Source organism: Microcebus murinus, chromosome 1 (assembly GCF_040939455.1).
Source record: "Microcebus murinus isolate Inina chromosome 1, M.murinus_Inina_mat1.0, whole genome shotgun sequence".
NCBI lineage: Eukaryota > Metazoa > Chordata > Mammalia > Primates > Cheirogaleidae > Microcebus > Microcebus murinus.
Window position 1 is genome coordinate 154,263,238 of NC_134104.1, and position 15,154 is coordinate 154,278,391.

Here is a 15,154-nt window from a genome sequence, read left to right on the forward strand (position 1 = left end):
GCCTGGGCAACAAAGCGAGACTCTGTCTCAAAAAAAAAAAAAAAAGGAGTTTTAGCAAAATAAAGCCAGTAAGGAAAGAGGAAAGCTGTCATCAATGTTTGAGAGCATGCCTTATGAGAGCACCAAATCGACTCATCTGGGTACGTGGCATCAAAATACCATCAACCTCAGGAAAATTCCATAAAAATCAAATCCCGACAACACATCTCTTATCCCTGATCATGAACGCACTCACCTCCACATCCAACAATAGGAGAGGAGTGAAACAAAAAATTTTTTTCATTCAATTGTATTAGGATACCATCAAAAGTTTGCTTATCAATTTTATATTTTTTAACAACAAGAAAACATTTATGAAATACTCTTTAAGAAGATATAAACTTGTATAACCTATATCACTAAACTATGTCTAAAGACTTGCAGTTGGTTGGGCTCAGTGGCTCACACTTGTAATTCTAGCACTCTGGGAGGCCGAGGCAAGAGGATCGCTCAAGGTCAGGAGTTCCAAACCAGCCTGAGCAAGACCGAGACCCCGTCTCTACTAAAAATAGAAACAAATTAATTGGCCAACTAAAAATATATAGAAAAAATTAGCCAGGCATGGTGGTACATGCCTATAGTCTCAGGTACTTGGGAGGCTGATGCAGGAGGATCGCTTGAGCCCAGGAGTTTGAGGTTGCTGCTGTGAGCTAGGCTGATGCCATGGCCCTCTAGCCCGGGCAACAGAGTAAGACTCTGTCTCAAAAAAAAAAAAAAAAAAAGACTTTCAGTGAAAAAGACTATCAAAAAGTACCAACTATGCCACTGAATTATATACTTAAAATAGTTATAATGTTAGCAGGGCATGGAGGCACATGCCTGTAGTCCCAGTGATTGAGGAGGCTGAGGTGGGGAGGATCACTTGAGCCCAGGAGTTTGAGCCCATTCTGAGCAATATATATATATATATATATTTATTTATTTTTATTTTGAGACAGACTCTCGCTTTGATGCCCAGGCTAGAGTGAGTGCCATGGCATCAGCCTAGCTCACAGCAACCTCAAACTCCTGGGCTCAAGCAATCCTCCTGCCTCAGCCTCCCAAGTAGCTGGGACTACAGGCATGCGCCACCATGCCCGGCTAATTTTTTCTCTATATATTAATTGGCCAACTAATTTCTTTCTATTTATAGTAGAGACGGGGTCTTGCTCTTGCTCAGGCTGGTTTTGAACTCCTGACCTCGAGCAATCCGCCCACCTCAGCCTCCCAGAGTGCTATTGAGCAATATATTGAGACCTTGTGTCAAAAAAAGTTGAAAATTTCCTTCGCTGTTTACTTATTTAAAAAAAAAAAAAGTTGAAAATGGGAAATTTTATGTTATGTATATTTTACTACACACATACATAAAAACTGAAAAAAAGTACCAGCTACTCACAGGTGCCATGGCTGCCTGCCCCTTTCCAAGGCCCTATGGTCACTGCATAAGAAACCTTGAATGCCTTGAACTCCCCCATAGCTCATGTGTAAAAGAAACCTGATACAGGTTTTTCAAACATGACAACAATCCTAAAAATTGAAAGGACATATGGTGAGTTGTGAAGCTGAAAGAACTACATTGTCACTAATAGAAAGCAGATAGGATCAACCACCCTGGAGGAATGACAGACCCTTCTGTTCTCTCTACAGAAAGTTATAACATTGCTATCATAGAAAGATGTGGTAAAAATGCTACCCTTAATGTAGGGGAGCCAGGACTTGTGGCACATGCCTGTAGTCCCAGATACTTAGGAGTCTGAGGCAAGGGGAATGCATGAATCCAAGAGTTCCAGAACAGTATGAGAAACATAGTGAGACCTCCATCTCTTTAAAACAACAGAGAAAAATTATTATTGTTGTAGTATTTGCCTACTTTTTAAAATGTGTAACTTTTTGAGATTTTTTCTATCTAAATGAGCATTTACTTTCTCACCTAATTGTTTTCATAACTGTAAATTCTTTTGTTTAAAGATGACATTTATACAACTGTATTAACTCCCCTTGAAAAAAAAAATAAAAAAAGATGACATTTATAATTACATGTATAATTATAAATTATATATTTATATAAAGTATATGCATTTATATTATTTGGTATAAACTTCAGAAACCACAAAATTTGGATCTGCCCTGTACTAGATGGTAAGACTATTATTCTCTTTTTAATTTTCTGAATGTTTCAAACTTCTTGAAATATTCTCAAACTCTGAGCATGTTATATCTCTATAATTGAGAGAGAAAATATGTAGAGGGTGGGGAGAAATTCACTGAAACTGAAATAGGAAAATGCAAATGGCTGCCCAGCTCTTGAAGGTTTTAAATCCACCTACAAACACACACTAATCTAGCCCACACCACATGCTTAGAGCTTCACTCCATGATGAAGACCCTGGAAGATGGACCACACATACACAAGTGAGGATAACAACCCCAACACACACTGTCCTTAGGTGTATACAAGGTGCTAGAAGGTCAGAGGAGGATGTGACCAACTCCTCAACCTTCAATGACAATGGGATAAACCATGCCAGAAATGAGAGCTCCTATTCATTGAGCACTTACTGTTTATATAGCTCCTTTATTCCACAAGAACTCTCTGGAGCAGATACTGTGATTATCGTCCTTACAAATGGGTGCCTTGAGGCCTGCCTCTTTACAGAAAAACAACATGGTACCTGATATGAAAGAATCACTGCTAGAATGTTGGAATCATAGTCCTAACCTCAGAGGTGCTGCAGCCTGGCTGGCTGGCAGGGTCACTCCCATGCCACAGCAGGAGATGGACCTGTCAAAGGAGGAAGACCAGACTGACAAAACACAAAGGCTCTCTATCAACTTGATAGACTCCTGGGCTCCAACACTAGGTGGTTCATTTTTGCCCTCAATAACATTTTATTCTAGTTTTAATAAAGAAAGAAACCACAGGTTGTAACTGGAAATGATTTCATGAAAATCATGCTATAATTCATGTAGATCCTTCCCCTAAAAGCTAAGGGGCAAATAAAACAGCAGACTCTGTTCCAAAACTCTGGATAAGCTTTTCCAAAGAAACATAGCGGCCTCTCAGCTGCTTTTCCTCTCTTGAACTACTAGCACTGACCACACTGCCCATCTCTTTGTCTCATGAGACCAGATTTCTGGAATGACAAACTAGAGGGTCTCAAGATCAAGGGGGACAGGGAGAAGGAGCTTTCAGCTTACCTAGAAATATGTTCATCAGAGTAACCTGCTACAGTTATACAGAATTTTAGCAATTTAAAAAAGCTTCTTCTAGCTAAAACAATTACTGATTCTAAGGTGTCAAATGTCCCCTTTATTAGAATATAAAATTTTCTTATAAATAGCTAAATGTATTCTATACACACCCCAAGAATTTTTAGTTTTCCTTAAAAACCCAGTTACTTCTCTTTTTTGTTTTTTCTTTGAGACAGGGTCTTGCTCTTCCCCCAGCTAGACTGAAGCGGCCTCATCACAACTCATGGCAACCTCAAATTCCTGGGCTCAAGTGATCCTCCTGCCTCAGCCTCCCCAGTAGCTGGGACTATAGGCACACACCACCACATCTGGCTAATTTTTCTATTTTTTGTACAGAGTCTCGCTATGCTGCTCAGGTCTTGAACTACTAGGCTCAAGTGATCCTCTGGCCTCAGCCTCCCAAAGTGCTAGGATTACAGGTGTGAACCACCACACCTGAACCAGTTACTCCTCTTTTAAGGGCAATTCTCCACCTCTAGTCTCCTCTTCCTTGGTGCAGACTTACGATTCCCACCACCCAGTAGGAAACATACATAACAGGAACACATACAAGTGACCCTCTTAGACTATGGCCAAAATTGCTGAGAGGTCTCAATCTATGAGGGATTTTGCTACCTCAAATCATGGTTCTCTCATGTGCCAATAAATAATGGCCCATTAGCTTCAGACAAGATTATATGCTCCCTGCCTGTGGGCAATGTTTAACCTATTGGGCCTGTTGCCAAACCCAAATGACACCGAAACTAATCCTCTGAAAGAAATGGTGCCAAAAAATGTTCAGTCTTCATGAACAGCCACAGAACCAACCTGCCCAGGCCAGCATCCCCAAGTGCCACACCTGCCAGAAGGGGGATCAAAGTGTGCCCTATGCTGCACCAGGTCCTGTGGGCCCCTTGGGCCCCTAGGGGAACTGTGTTCTCTGGGTCCTCTCAACACTTCACTCAGACAAACACTCCCCTCAAGGGTCTGCAAAGTATCCTAGGTTCACAGCATCATTCTGGAAGCTTTTATCACTCAACCACTCTGCCTGAGTGCAATCAGTATTCTTCCAAGAAAAGAATGAGACACAACTGTGAGAAAATTCCTGAGACGGCACCAGTCACAACACTATGTCCTAATATAGAGCCACTTGCCAATTATCCTTCACAAGGCCCGAGATTTCTTTCCAAATTAAGGAACAGCAAAATATTTTTAAAATTTCTTTGGGGAAATCACTATCAACCACACTCATAGTTCCAAAGCAAAAGTCCCGTCAGAATCACCTGGCTTGTGAGGAGGACAGTAGCTTCAGTCAATCAAGATGGTATTTGAGATGTCTTTAAAACAGTGTTGCCAAAAAAATAAAAAAAGATGGCATTTGAGGACCAGCAGTGAAAGCCAACAGGGTACTTCCACTTTTGACATTCTAACCACTCTTATGGCTCATAACAAGGAGCTTAAGTTATTTTCAAAGTAAAATCACTCTGAGAGTAAGAAAAATCACTGGGGGCGGGGGGGCCTTTCCCTTTCTCAGGTTTCACCTGCCCCAGGACTGTTGGCCACATCCATTAGTTTTTCAGCCCCAGAGTCTAAATCTGTCAGCTGCCAACTGGTATTCCTGTAAAGTCTAACCTTTCAAATGCCCCAGGATCCTGTACACTGAACTCACAGTCCTCCCCTGGCCTTTTTCAGTGTAAATGCAGCAACCTGACTACCCCATAAGGTCCTCATGCATGAGACCCTGGCAAGTTGCTGTGTATCAGTCCCATATGGCCCAGCAGATTCTACCAAGGGCAGGGGCAGCCCAAAGGTCTGGGGGAAGAGACATTTGTATCCTCACACTCAGACAGGAACGCAAAGCAAGAAACATCCCAAACCAGCTGGGCATGGGGGCTCACATCTGTACTCCCAGAGCTTTGGGAGGGTGAGGAAGGAGGATTGTTTGAACCCTGGAGTTTGAGATCAGCCTGGGCAACATAGCTAGACCCTATCTCCACAAAAAAATTTAAAAAATTAGCTGGGTGAGGTGGTACATGCCTGCAGTCCTAGCTCCTTAGTAGGCGGAGGCAAGAGGATCACCTGAGCCCAGGAGTTCAAAGCTGTAGTGAGCTATGATTGCACCACTGCACTCTAGCCTGGCTGATAGAGTAAGACCCTGTTTCAGAAAAACAAAAACAAAAACAAAAAAACCCACCCAAGCTCTTCAGTAGTGGGTCTATAACCAACTCAGCTAATCTCTCCTCCAGAGGTATTCACCTCAGAGAACAGATACTGTTCAAGGAATGATATATTTCACTGCCTTACATGTAGAATTTCTATTTATAATAGCAGAAAAATTGAAAATGTTAAATAAGAATTAACTAAATTAAGAAGACAGTAAGGCCGGGCGCGGTGGCTCACGCCTGTAATCCCAGCACTCTGGGAGGCCGAGGCAGGCGGATTGCTCGAGGTCAGGAGTTCGAGACCAGTCTAAGCAAGAGCGAGACCCCGTCTCTACTATAAATAGAAAGAAATTAATTGGCCAACTAATATATATAGAAAAAATTAGCTGGGCATGGTGGTGCATGCCTGTAGTTCCAGCTACTCGGGAGGCTGAGGCAGAAGGATCGCTTGAGCCCAGGAGTTTGAGGTTGCTGTGAGCTAGGCTGACGCCAAGGCACTCACTCTAGCCTGGGCAACAAAGTGAGACTATGTCTCAAAAAAAAAAAAAAAAAAAAAGACAGTAATTTCAGCAATGTGCTAATAGGTGGTTTAAATAAGTTATTGGTGAATGTTTTTCCTACCAGGTTGCTCAAACTCATAAAAACATACATTCTGGTCAAGTTTACTATAGCCCATCCCTCTCTTCCTTTATTAAGTAACTCTGGGCAAATTCCCAAGGAAACAGTGACTTTGTTCAGCACTAGAGCCAAGCAGGTCTGCACACCTCCATAGAGCACCCCACAAAAGCAGATAAACTATGAACTTTGCAGAGATTTAACATCCCCAGCTCATGAGAGGAGAAGGAACCATGGCACAGCACAGTCCATAGACACCAAGTTTAAAGCACATCTAAACAAATGGGCATCAGAGTGAAAGCTCGCAAGCTTGGGCTTAGGTTAATCCTAAGACAAATGTTGCTGCAGTCTCAGCAATAACATCAAATTTGTGTAGAAATGGGATCTCAATCAGAGACTGGCACAGGCAAGTATCTGGGTGGGGACAAAGGTTACACTGAAAATGCACATCCAATGTTAGTTTTATACTTGCAAAACAAAAATAGTCTATTACTCTTTGAAACAAGCACTGAAAGGGGATGCAAGATTTTCACATTCTGCCAGACAGCTGAGACAAGCTTACACAGCCGACCGGGCACCTGCTTTTCTGAGTGTGCAGTTGTAGTTAGGAAGGCCTATTGGCTCTGAAGCAGCCCCAACTAAAAGAGGAATACAAAGATCAAGGCAAGGAGCCCTGGTGGTGGACTCTTCTGACAGACACGGTTAAAGGCAGAATGTATTACCCAGGGAGTTTGGGCCACAGAACCCCAGGGTCAGCCCAGGCAACATGGCAGCTACCCACAAACCCAGCCTTGTGAGATCTAAGCCCAGGTATCAACTGGGCACATTCTCACAAACTAACTGCAGAAACAGCAACATTAGAGCTGGTGTTCTGGCTTCCTAGTCTCTAACACATTTTATTCCATTAAAAGAAAAGTTTTACTTTTCCTTAGGCTTGGGATTAGACATTCAATTTCTAAAACATGTAAGAAGTCTGAATCCAAGATGCACCTGAGCAGGATGTATGCCATGGCACAACAAACTCCTGCGGAATAAGTAAAAGTCCCACCATCCCCAACTGCCCATGCAGAAACCAGAAAAAGGCCCATGTGCTACAACCTCCCCAATGACCACCTGCAGAGCATATTGCCACAAGTGACAACAGAGCCTGCTAAACAGCACTGACCTGCTTCCTCCCTCCATCTTTGGGGCTAGACCCTGATTTAATGCCTCTAATACAGTGCAGTTATATCCTTTGAAACCTGCCAGGATAAGAGGAGTTCAGAAAGACTGATGAGCCAGTGGGGAGGCGGGGAGTGGGGAGAAAGGCTATACCAGGACAGCAAGGGGGCGACAAGATTGCTTTTGGGCTGAATTACATGGTATATGAACTGTATCTCAAAAAGCTATTATTTTTTTTTTCTTAAATCAACAAAGTAAAAGGGTCACACTGCAGAAATCACAACCAAACTGGGGTAAGGTTTCCAATGTCACATCTCCCATCACTAAGAGGTAAGGATGATGTATTCAAGAGAAGAGTATCAAATGACTCCAAATGTAGCTATAGGAATAGCAAAGATGCATGTAGGCAAGTTGGAGTAGAACTAATTCAAAATGTGCTAAAAAGTATAACTGCTAAAGAAATATAGTATTTTAGGTAATAACTAAGTATGTACATACAATTAAAAACATTCTGAGAGGCCGGGCGCAGTGGCTCACGCCTGTAATCCTAGCACTCTGGGAGGCCGAGGCGGGCAGATTGCTCGAGGTCAGGAGTTCGAAACCAGCCTGAGCAAGAGTGAGACCCCCATCTCTACTGTAAATAGAAAGGAATTAATTGGCCAAGTAATATATATAGAAAAAAATTAGCCAGGCATGGTGGTGCATGCCTGTAGTCCCAGCTACTCAGGAGGCTGAGGCAGTAGGACTGCTTGAGCCCAGGAGTGTGAAGTTGCTGTGACCTAGGCTGAGACCACGGCACTCACTCTAGCCTGGGCAACAAAGCGAGACTGTCTCAAAAAAAAAAAAAAAAAAATTATGAGAAATCCAATTTCATCAACATCTCTATAAGTTTATACATTTGAATTGTGCCAAAAAATTCTTAAATTTTCTCCCTGGGAAATCAGGGGCTGCCTTACATTATTTGGGTATAAATAATGCTTTACCTATTCTTAGTGCCTGTCTTCATCTATAACCAGGTATATAGTACAATTAATTATCCACCATAAGGTGGAACCAAGATCAAACATCTAACCTACTGCCTAGCTTGTATGCTAAGCACTCCCAAACATAAGCTTTCCTTGTGAGTCCACTGCCCCAGAGTTCCCCCAAAGAGTTCAATGGAAGAGGTGGTTGGAAGGTGGACTTGTCAGTACAAGGGGTAAGACCATAATAAGCTTGCCTTTGTAGAAGGAGGATGAAGAAAGGGGGCTTCAATGCCAGGCAGAGGAATGGAGTGCCAAGAGACAATCCTGCTTAGTTTTTTTAAATAAACGGATTTTTTTTTTACTGGTTATAAGTATGATAAAATGACCATTACTAGTATGGGGGCCTCTTCATCCTACAGATTTTCTTCTATGTATTTTTTCTTTTTCTTTTATTATACTAGACTCCATTCTCACATGCATTTTTCTTTTCTTTACATAAATAAGATCAGGCTGTATGTGTTGTTTTAGCTTTTTTCCCTAGTAAAATCAGCTTTATGTTTCTCCCTTAACTTTATTTTTGCTGTGATAAAATATATATAATGTAAAATCTGCCATTTTTGTTTTTGGGTTTATAGATCAGTGGCATTAGTACATTCGCATTGTTGTGTAATAATTACTACTATCCATCTCCACAACTTTTTCATCTTCCCAAATTGAAACTGTATGCATTAAATAACTCTTCACTCCCCTCTGCCCCCAGCCTGACAACCACCATTCTACTTTCTGTCTATGAATTTGAGTACTCTAGGTAACTCATATACGTGGAATCATTCACTATTTGTCTTTTGTTTTGACATTTTTGTCCTACTAAACTATATGCCTTCAACATCTTTCCACATCTGATTCCTTTCAAAGCCTGCATTATATTCACACATAATCATAATGTATTTATTGACTTCCCTAATGACAGCCATCTGTGCTATTTCTAATTTTTTAATTACAATTATAATGCAAACAAGCATTCTTGTACCTGTCGTTGCACACTAAATCCTGTAAGTGGAATTGCTCGGACAGAGTATATATTAAAAAGGTTGCACCCATTGTTTCACTCTGACCTATAATGTAGGTGAGCCACTGCAGGTTCTGGAGCCAGACAATGACATTTTATGTCAGGAAAATTAACCAGGCAGAGAGAGTAGGGAAAACCTGGTTTCATAGAGGTCTTGCAAGTCACTACTACAGTGACACGGGTAGAAGGACACTGGCAGCAGAAGTTAGCATTTATTGGGAGTCTTCTCTGCAATAAAAGCCTGCTTTGCACTATCTTATTTAAGGGGTAAAGAAATAATCCTATACATATTACAAGCACAAATGAAAAAGGAGGTTTTGAGAGAAGAAAAATTTTAAAACTGGCTGGGCGTGGTGGCTCACGCCTGTAATCCTAGCACTTTGGGAGGCCGAGGCGGGCAGATTGCTCAAGGTCAGGAGTTCGAAACCAGCCTGAGCGAGACCCCGTCTCTACCAAAAATAGAAATAAATTAATTGACCAACTAAAAATATATATACAGGCCGGGCGCTGTGGCTCACGCCTGTAATCCTAGCTCTTGGGAGGCCGAGGCGGGCGGATTGCTCAAGGTCAGGAGTTCAAAACCAGCCTGAGCAAGAGCTGTCTCTACTATAAATAGTATAGACCCTGTCTCTACTATAAATAGAAAGAAATCAATTGGCCAACTGATATATATATATAAAAAATTAGCCGGGCATGGTGGCACATGCCTGTAGTCCCAGCTACTTGGGAGGCTGAGGCAGAAGGATCACTCGAGCCCAGGAGTTTGAGGTTGCTGTGAGCTAGGCTGACGCCACGGCACTCACTCTAGCCTGGACAACAAAGCGAGACTCTGTCTCAAAAAAAAAAAAAAAATATATATATATATACAAAAAATTAGCCGGGCATGGTGGCGCATGCCTGTAGTCCCAGCTACTCGGGAGGCTGAGGCAGTAGGATCACTGAGCCCCAGAGATTGAGGTTGCTGTGAGCCAGGCTGACGCCACGGCACTCACTCTAGCCTGGGCAACAAAGTGAGACTCTGTCTCAAAAAAAAAAAAAAAAAAAAAAAATTTTAAAACTTTGTAAGAAAAACTGTGCCTCAGAAAGTTCTCAAGCTTTTTTGTTAGTTTCATATCACAGAAATGTTTCAGGTAACTTAGCAAGATCATAAATTTAATATTTGGTTATTCAGATGTCAAAACCAGAAGGGAAAGGAAAGGAGGCAGCACTGCCCTCACAGTCCTGAGCTTGGAAGTTTTCTGGAGGAAGGTGATGATAGCAGGAGCATCCCTGCCAGAGCTGTAACCCCTGGAAAGCCACCAGGATATCAAGACCAAACTGATACCTCTCCATCATCCCCCAGCCTAGGCTTTCTTCTCTCATAGGCCTCTTCATCTAGGTGGGAAGGGGAACATTCCCTGACAACCCTTTGTTCTGCAGTTCCCAAGACACCAGAGCTACTGTCTCCAAACATTTGTTCCACCTGCCATGACCTCTTTAATGTCATCACCCCCACTCCATGGCACACGCAGCAGGACACAGGGTCCCCTACCCTCTCCACTGTGTCCAGCCCATAGACACTCAGCCCACACAGAGGAATTAAGGAAAGAAGGGGGAAGACAGAGAAACAGATCTTGGTAGATGTCTCGGTATAGAACACTGTTTTTAACCCTTAGAGGTATGACTAACTCCCTGGAGAATCTGAGAAATCTGTGGGCCTCTCTCCTGAAAACTGCATACCCTTGTCAGTCACTCTGCATGTAACCTGGGGTAACCATGGATCTTATCTTCAGAACTGCTGATATAGGAAATAAAATGAGAGAGATGAGTCAGATATTAGGCCATCAGGAGTCAGGACAATTGTTAAGAAAATGTAAGGGGATGGTCAAGCACTCAAGAAGAAATGTTCAGCTGCTAGGTGGGAGCCACTGGGACTAGAGGTTAAGTGAACTGGGAATTAGCTACAAAGAGTCAAAGCCCCAATAATTGTGAACCTGCTTTGAGTAAAGGGTGCAACAATAGTGTGAGGGAAAGAGACACAAGGGGCAGAATATCTACACCCTCCTGGAGGCCAAGTCAGAATCTCCTCCAAGTTCTACATGGAAATCCAGGGTTCAGACCCTTTGGAGGGAGGGAGGAGGGTTTCATACTCTATGGCCCATTAGAGCCCTGACAGCTCTCAGAGTTCACAGCTTGGAGTTCATTTTTTAGCAAGCCATGGGAATTCCTTCTCAACTTCTTTACCAAAAACATAAACAAGAGAGAAGAATCCTTAAAATCCAGCCATTAGAGCCAAAATGTCTAAAGCACAAGGAGTTATCAGCAATAGCATAATAGGAAACTCTACAAGACAAACATCAGTTGCTTCAACAGATAAATTATAAGAAAAATAGGCCAGGCGTGGTGGCTCATGCCTGTAATCCTAGCACTCTAGGAGGCCAAGGCAGGAGGATTGCTCGAGGTTAGGAGTTTGAAACCAGCCTGAGCAAGAGCGAGACCCCCGTCTCTACTATAAATAGAAAGAAATTAATTGGCCAACTAATATATATAGAAAAAATTAGCCAGCCATGGTGGCGCATGCCTGTAGTCCCAGCTATTCGGGAGGCTGAGGCAGCAGGATTGCTTGAGCCCAGGAGTTTGAGGTTGCTGTGAGCTAGGCTGATGCCACGGCACTCACTCTAACCTGGGCAACAAAGCAAGACTCTGTCTCAAAAAAAAAAGAAAAGAAAAATAGAAAGAGCACATATAAATTTAAGGGACAAAAGAGCCATTTCTATCAAATGCAATGTACAGACCTTACCCGCATCCTGACTTGAACAACACAACTGTTAAAAACTACTACTGATCAAAGGTCAATCCCTTGGAAATAAAAAAATAAAAAAACTACTACTGAGACAAATGAAAACAGTTCAACATGATGTAATTTGAAAAAAATTAAGGAATTATCATGTTTTTTAGGCAGAATAATGGTATTGTAGATTCTGTGATTAGATCCTTATCCCTTAGATATACACTGAAATATTTATGGATAAAATAACATTTCTTGGATATGCTTTTCCTTTAAATTTTAATCTTCTCTCTCTCTCTCTCTCTTAGGTGGGGCAATGAGGGAGGATGGGCAGAGTGCAGATGAAACAAGACTGGCCAAGAGTTGGTAACTGCTGACACTGGTGATGGGTGACAGACCCAAGCCAACTGTATATCATCTTGGCAAACTGTCTTTTCCTTCAAACTCTGACGTGAACTCTAAATTCAACTTTGGAGGCAAAGGACATTTCCTTGCCACCATAATATATATACTGTAAAACACTACTACTTACTGCTATTATTACATAGTAAGCAAATAGGCAAAAATATAATTTATTTTAAAAGCAAGGCCGGGTGAGGTGGCTCTCGCCTGTAATCCTAGCACTCTGGGAGGCCGAGGCAGGTGGATCGCTCAAGGTCAGGAGTTCGAAACCAGCCTGAGCAAGAGCAAGACTTTGTATCTACTAAAAATAGAAAGAAATTAATTGGTCAACTAAAAATATAGAGAAAAAAATTAGCCAGGCATGGTGGCACATGCCTGTAGTCCCAGCTACTTAGAAGGCTGAGGCAGGAGGATGGCTTGAGCCCAGGAGTTTGAGGTTGCTGTGAGCTAGCTGACGCCACGACACTGTAGCCTGGGCAAGAGTGAGACTCTGTCTCAAAAAAAAAAAAAAAAAAAAAAGCAAAAACATGTTATAAAATGTAATCACATGAGAGTAATCATCCTGATTACTTTCTAATGTACAAAAATATGTTCAAGTTGTTATTGAAAATGATTATGATTATTCAACTAGGTAAAATAACTTCATTTAAAGGGAAAATTCTTCCCCAGTGCATCTTGTTTATGAGCCAAACAATGGAAAATTTTCACCTCAGCAAGCTGGCCTCAGGGAGTCTAAGGCTCATCCCTGTTGCCTAGATACCAGTGACATCTCAGGAGCTTAACAGAAGGCTCTGGCATCCGTCTTGCAAGGGAGATTGGCTAAGGTTCTTCAGTAAGTGGTTGCTCCTTCCTGGCACATTCCACTGCTCAGACAGATACAGGCCTGGTATACAGTGTACTTGTCTGTCACCTATGAAACTTCAAAGCACAAAAGAAGTCTATGACATCTGTTAAACTGGCTTCTACAACTATAGCAAGTCTAGTCCTAGTTCTCATCCGTTTGATTTCTAACCATGCCTGTGAATTCTAAAGTTACAAAGCAGGTAAACCTATTGAAATGACAGTTAACAGTTCAACTGACTTTTTCTCCAAATAAAAAGTTACTAGGGGCCGGGTGCGGTGGCTCACACCTGTAATCCTAGCACTCAGCGAGGCCGAGATGGGTGAATCGTTTGAGCTCAGGAGTTTGAGACCAGCCTGAGCAAAAGCGAGACCCCATCTGTACTAAAACTAGAAAGAAATTAATTGGCCAACTAATATATATATATATATATATATATATATATATATATTTAGCCAACCATGGTGGCACATGCCTGTAGTCCCAGCTACTCGGGAGGCTGAGGCAGGAGGATTGCTTGAGCCCAGGAGTTTGATGTTGCTGTGAGCTAGGCTGACGCCATGGGACTCTAGCCCAGGCAAGAGTGAGACTCTGTCTCCAAAAAAAAAAAAAAAAGTTACTAGGTGTTAAACTGGCCTATTATGCCAAATATGATAAAATATTCATTTTGCCATCTCTAATTCTGATAGAGGCTAAAGTTAAAACACAACCACCCTGAAACTTCTCTTTAAATATTTAACACCAAGTTACAGGATGCAATTATACAAACCCCAGACCAACAACCTATGTAAATAAGCATCTTAGTTCGCTTAAACTGTTACCTGGCTAAAAATGCAAATACAGCAAACATTTTAAATACTAGGATTCAACAAAATCACTGTAATCATGGTCCTTTATTTTTAAAATATCATAAAACTGGTGATCTGCAACATTTTTGTTACCACTTTTTTGAAAGTTTCAGTACCTTTTCTTAGAACTATTCAAGAAGATTGTATTTTGTTCTATGTACATTTTGCTACCAAAATATTTAATTTCAAGCCGTGACTAGCGGTTTCCCCAGATATTTAAGAGCACAAGATTTTACTGGTTGCTACATTTTATTTCCAGCCATTTTTTTCCTTTAGTGCACCTTTCTTGATATATGGGACCGAATAAAATCCTAAAATGAAACAAGTCATGAAGATACAAAAGAAAAGCCGTTTGTAATCAAATGTGAAGAGTGGAAATACCACTATAAAGAAGAGGTCTTCCAATCCATTTTAGGGCGTTTTTTTCCAGTAAGATTAGGTGTGTAGCTTTCCCCATCAAACACCAGCTGATAGGCCCAACGGGCATCCAACACTCAAAATGGCTGCACAGCTGCCGGCCCCAGGTAACAGTACCTGAGGCACTGGGCTAAGCCCTCCACCCAAAGATCCAGGCAGACCCCTCTCAATAACCTGAGAGGTCGTGGCCGCCAATGACTTGGGGGACCCCTCAATGACACGGAGATCTTGCCCCTACAAAGACCCGGGAGACCTCCTCAACGACTAGGTAAGATCCTGTCCCTCAAAAAATCCGGAAGACCTCCTCCAACGACTGGGGACGATTCTGTCTCCCCAAAACCAGGGGAGCTCTTCACTCCCCAAAGATCTGAAGAAATAATGCCCCTCCCCGATGACCGAGGGAAATCTGGCTCCACAAAGACTCAAGACGACCTCCCAACAATAATCACGAGAGACCCTGTTCGCAAATAACCCGGGAGACACCAATGACCAGAGATCCTGCCTCCACAACGGCCCGGAAAAACCCTTCCCCAAAGCTCGAGGGGCAGCAGGGCCACAGGCCCAGCGCGCCGGGCGTTACCTGCTGCCTCAGCCCGGTCCCGCAGCGCTTCCGTCCTATTGTTTCTCTCCCACCAAAATGGCGGTCGCCAGGCCGAGC

General features: G+C 42.4%; 1 protein-coding gene across 2 annotated transcripts in view; it reads right to left on the reverse strand.

The window, feature by feature from the left end:
• The window catches only part of IP6K2 (inositol hexakisphosphate kinase 2), a 34,215-nt gene extending 19,061 nt beyond the window's left edge, over positions 1-15,154 (reverse strand). For both annotated transcript variants that reach the window (XM_012771207.2, XM_012771211.2), the window contains exon 1: positions 15,077-15,154. The gene's annotated coding sequence lies outside the window, so the exon portion shown is untranslated. The remainder of the gene's footprint in view (positions 1-15,076) is intronic.